The following is a 5251-nucleotide window of genomic DNA, read 5'->3' as shown; positions in this document are numbered from 1 at the left end:
GGGCCGGCGGCGGCGCCGCGTGTTGCAGTGACGTCGGCTCTGTCTGTGCCTTCCAGAATTCTCAAACATCTCAGGAATGCTCGCTGGCGCGGGCTGCTGCCAAGCGCCTCCCCTGGCTCCGTTGCGCCTTTTTTTTTTTTTTTGGTCCGGGACCCAAGAAAACAATCTTCCGTTTTTCCACTTTAAATAACGACTGGTATAGGGGAGGGCTCTTTTGGGCGTGATGATGGTGGAAGGATGGGGAGTGGGGGTTGGGGGTGGGAGTGGGGGGCAGAGTTCAGAACTTTGTCTGGACTGGGAGGGTAGGAGGACCTGAGAGGGAGGAACAAAAGTCGTGTTGTTTGGTGATGCCGAGTTGACCGGGCAGCCCTGGAAACCCTCACCCGGGAAGGCGGTGAGCTGTTTGCTTGTTTACAGCGAAGGTGAGAGTCAAGTTATCTATTGAGAGAGGCCGAGGGGGGAGGGGGGTGTATCTCTGAGCCCGGCATCTACTTGTGGACTTCGTAGAGGCGACATGCTCGGGTAAAGTCCCTAAGCTTTGGCATGGTGTTTATTAGCAAAGTTAAGTGTGCTGCAAATTAATACCCGCAGTGTCATTTATGAATGAGAAGGTGGGGGTGGGGTGGGAATCAACTTCTCCCACGTCTGGCAAGGTTCCAAGCAGAGGTCTTCCCTCTTCCGCCCCCCTTGCCCTCCCTTTTTCGGTATGTCGTACTTGTTTGTTTTTGGAGGTTCCCACTTTAGTTCCAGCCCACTGCCTGGGGTTGCAGTCCGAGAGGAAATGAAGGCTGGGAGTTTTCCGGGCGGCTGGCTGACACTTCCTCGCGGATGCGGGAGCCGGGGCCGGCGCTTCCAGCCTCCCTCGGCGGGCGGGTGGCGATGCGCACTGAGCAGCCGGCCAAGCCCAAGTGGAGGGGACCACCGTGGAGTGATTTATACGGAGATCATCACCTGTATATGCTGGAAGGCCAAACCAGATTCCACCACCGTTGCGCCCAATGGGTCTCTGGAAAAAGCAGACTCCTTAAAAGCCGAAAGTCTTGCGGGATTTTTAATTCCTTTCCTTGGAACCACTTAGAAACCTCGCATTGCAAGGGAATTGCAATGCCTTTCTCTCCAAGCGCAGAGAAATAAGAGTTTAGGGTGTGATACTCTGCTATAAAAAGGTTAGCAGATTTAAAGACCCGATTTACCTGCAACGCACTCAGCAGAAGACCCGCCTGCCAAGCAATTACTTTAGCAGCGTCCACATCGTTAGTGTGATGGATAAACTTTCCCTCAAAGTTTCTAAAATACCTCCCTGTGCAATTTTAATAAAAACATGCACAAAAAATTATGTCAGTCTCCCCTTTATATGCGCTTTAGTAGAGCTGCCTGTCTCTTTTGCTCTTTTGTCCTTTTTCATGTTGAATGGAATTCAACCGTCTGGCTGAAGAAGGCCTTTTTTTCAGTGTTGACTTTTCTGTGACTGAAACGCACATGTGAAGCTATTGCAATGAAAACAACCTCCAATGAGGAGAATACCAGGGAGGAGTTAAGTTTCATTCATTCAGAAGTGCCTTCTCATAAGTCTGAGAGGCTTTTCCTAGGGGAAGCTGATCTCTAAGGCTTTTTGGAGGGGCGTGTCTCTTCAGGACAATACATTGTCAGGTGTTATGCAACTAAAGTGAGGAAAGTCTGGGCCCGGCATTGTACCCAGGTCAATCCATCAATTATTGTTTAGAAAAATGTTTTTTCCCGTGTTAGAGTTTTATTGCTGTTTCCTTCTTAATGAAGTGACTGGGACCAGAGTGAGTAGGGGCGGTACAGGGTGGAGGAGGTGGTGGAAAAGAGAATGGATGCAGAGGAGTGTCCCTGGCTTCTGTTGTGGTGTCTTTTCTATTTGACTTCATGGTTGTAAGTATTTCCAGATGGTGAATCAGACACCAGACGTAACAATATTTCCATATTTGGGTATAGCAGTAGCCTGCGTTTTTAACATTTTTCTGCCTGTTATCCAACCACAAAGCATTCTTGACAGCTTCAGATGTTGTTAAATATAGACTTAACTTCTGTTCCCAGAGCAGGAAATTCTTTGGAATTCCTTGTTTTCCACGCAATCTGTCTGTCATGATTTAAAATAAAATTTCAGTGGGTGATCCAACTGGCCTGTGCCTATACCTTGTTCCTTTATCGAAGAGGGGGTGGGGGCCGGGCAAAGAGATTCAGCGTGCTGCTTTGCGGGAGCTTTGCATTCAAGCACGCACCATTCCAGGGGTTCCTTTAAAAATCAGATTCAAGTTTTCTAACGCGGGTGTGTGTGTTTGTTTCCTCTTTAACTAGGGGATCTTGGAGGAGGATGTTCCATCAGAGGAGACACTCAGCTCACCTTACAGTCCCCTGCCTATGTAAAGCAGGACATGTGTTGTGGGAGGGGGTTTGGGGAGCGGTAACAAACACCTCCACCGGGAGGTGGAGGAGCTGAGCGACCCGAGTAACCTAGGTGCCCAGCCTTCCCATGGACTATGTCCCGGTGCGTCGCTAGTAAACCACGGCGCCAGGCGAGAGGAACAGCAGCTCCCCGGGTCCTGCTCAAGACCATCCAGACACCCCAGACGCCCGGTCGCCTTCTCGCTGCCTCTGCAGATCGGTTCGCGTTGACCGAAGGGAGGGGACGTGTACAAATGCTTGTTAGGTGTTGCAACGGTGCTAACGCTGCAGGGCTCTTTGGCTCTATTCCTCCGCCCCTCCCCAGAGGGGTGCCCCCCTCCCCCCCCCGGAATAAGGGGCCGCCTTGTGCTCTTGGGCCACCAAGCTCGGAGAAGGAGCTGCTTGCATTCCGCAGCTCCTGGCACCCCAGCTGCCAGAGAATTTTAGGTCACCCAAAGAAGGGTTCACTGTCTGGCGGCGATTGAGAATAATAATCACCTTAAACCTGGTGCCTCCGGTGTCCTAGCCCTGCACCAGTGGTTTTCAAAGGTATGCATCTGAGACTCCCCTGGAGAGGGGGTTAAAAGAGTGATTGCTGGGCCCCATCCCCGGACTTCTTCTGAGTTCCCTCTGTAACGAGTCCCTAGGCCCTGATGGCGGCTGGTGCGGGGAGCCACACACCGGGAACCACTGCCTGGGGCCACCTGGGACTCACCTGCACACCCGGCCTCACAGCCTCCAAGAGCAGGACACCTTCGGGCCCTGGTTCTCAACCTTCCTAATGCGGGGACCCTTTAATACAGTTCCTCATGCTGTGGTGACCCCCAACCATATTATTATTGTCGCTGCTACTTCATAACCGTAATTTTACTACTGTTATGAGTCGTAATGTAAATATCTGATATGCAGGATGTATTTTCATTGTTACAGATTGAACATAATGAAAGCATAGTGATTAATCACAAAACAATATGTAATTATATGTTTTCCAATGGTCTTAGGCGACCCCTGTGAAAGGGCTGTTGGACCTCCGAAGGGGTCACGACCCACAGGTTGAGAACCGCTGCCTTAGGGTGACTGCCGAAGGCCACTTGAAGGCGCCGCCCGCGCCTCGCTTTTTCTCTCCACACCCCTCCAACCCCCGCACCCCCGCTCAGTGGAGGGATGGCGGGGTCTTTAATGAAAGCAGTATCTTCACTAAAACATATCCTACAAACAACCTGAAGCACTTGGTAAAGGGTGTCAATGTGCATCTCAACAGATAGGGGGTAGCAGATGGGGTATCAGAAGCAATTTATACTCCTTTAGGACAGAAGCAGTACACACTCACTAACCAGCCTCAGAGCTATCACAAGAAAGTATAAAGAAGGCTAGATCTTATGAATAATGTACACAGCATTATTCCTGTCTCTTATATTGACAATACCAAAATCATTTTTTGAATTTTGAGTTGGTCAAAGCAAGAGAGAAGCCTGTACCTGCTTCAAACCATGTTTTGAATATATTGCAGCTCTAATTCAGATACACCACAGTAAATCCATTCTGAATGACAAGTTCTTCCTTTTACCTAACTCAAATTTATTGGACTTCTTTTATGATAATCAATAAAACTTGTTTGCTTGAATTGCCTCTTTGGAGAAGTTCCTAAGGCTCTGGTCCCACTATCCCTGGAAGGGAGAGACGCTGTTGCTGGCTCTTGGTTTCTCTTGGTCTCCCCTACCTTCCTCCTCTCTTCCTCATGAGTAAGTTCCTTTGGAAGGCGTGGGGGCGGGAGACTCTAGATAGGAAGCCCTAGCTCTGCCAGACTCTGGTCTTTGTAGCCTTCTGCAAGCTGCTCATCCTCTCTAGAACGACAGCAGGTAGTAACACTGGAGCAGCCCCTTTAGGGCTAAATCTCATGTCAACCTCTCCTCATGACAGAAGCAAACACGCATATGGCTCACTCTATGTCAGACACCGTTTGGAACGCCTACTGTGTATTTAATTCTCCAATGCCCCACTGAGGCAGAGCCTCCTGTCAATCAATATCTTTTCCTATTGTAAATGAAGACATGTAGGTAAGTAACTAGCTACCAGGCACTCACCTAGCAGGTAGCAGACCTGAACCAAGGCATCTTGGTTCCAGTGGGCCTTGCACTTAACCACTGTGCATACTGCCTACCCATCTCTTGCTTCAGACATCCAGGCTTGTCCCTTCTACTGGAACTTTTACCTTTATTTAACTCTATCACAGCATACCCAGATACTCCAGGATAAATGCATCAGATAGAAAAACAGTTGATATGTTAACTGAAGCTGTGCTAACCTCTGAGAATTGCCTAATAGACTGGGTTTTGGAGGAGGGGAGAGGGAGGTATGTTCTATTTTAACAGAAAAGGTCTGAACGCAAATAAGTTTACATAGTGGACTTTTTGGCACCTTGGCAGTCTGATAGGGAAGATATCAGATCTTTGAGGTCCTTCTGACATTTCACAAGCTACACTGACCTGGCAGTCCCTACTAGGCCTGTTGAGAACTGCATTTGTCACTGAGATAAGGTTTTCTATGTCACTTGATGGTCATCAGTCTGAGTGTGCCTTGTTGGTTGGACATGCTTTGAACCTGTTTTTTCCAACTATGAATACAGTTACATAGCTATCTGAGGACACATTATTTTTCCTCTCTGAAGCACAGATATATTGAGTTCACTGTGTGTCATTGCACTGTGTAAGCACTGGTGACATAAAAAAGAGGACTTTAACATTTTTTAAAATTTTAATTAAATCTTTATTGTTCAGATTATTACAGTTGTTCCTCTTTTTTCCCCCGCATAGCTCCCTTCCATCCGGTTGCCACCCCACCA

The 5251-nt window shown here is 48.6% G+C and overlaps 1 long non-coding RNA gene across 1 annotated transcript; it reads left to right on the top strand.

Moving 5' to 3' along the window:
• The first annotated feature begins 284 nt into the window (after nucleotides 1–284).
• On the top strand, nucleotides 285–2143 carry LOC107185060. The gene is made up of 2 exons (XR_001515976.1): nucleotides 285–422; nucleotides 732–2143. It is a non-coding gene; the product is annotated as an uncharacterized LOC107185060 (long non-coding RNA).
• Nucleotides 2144–5251: the final 3108 nt, after the last annotated feature.

The sequence above is a fragment of the Myotis davidii genome, unplaced genomic scaffold (assembly GCF_000327345.1).
Source record: "Myotis davidii unplaced genomic scaffold, ASM32734v1 scaffold162, whole genome shotgun sequence".
In the NCBI taxonomy this organism is placed as follows: domain Eukaryota; kingdom Metazoa; phylum Chordata; class Mammalia; order Chiroptera; family Vespertilionidae; genus Myotis; species Myotis davidii.
Note: the sequence above shows the minus strand (reverse complement) of the source record. Positions and strands in the feature narration are given on the sequence as shown.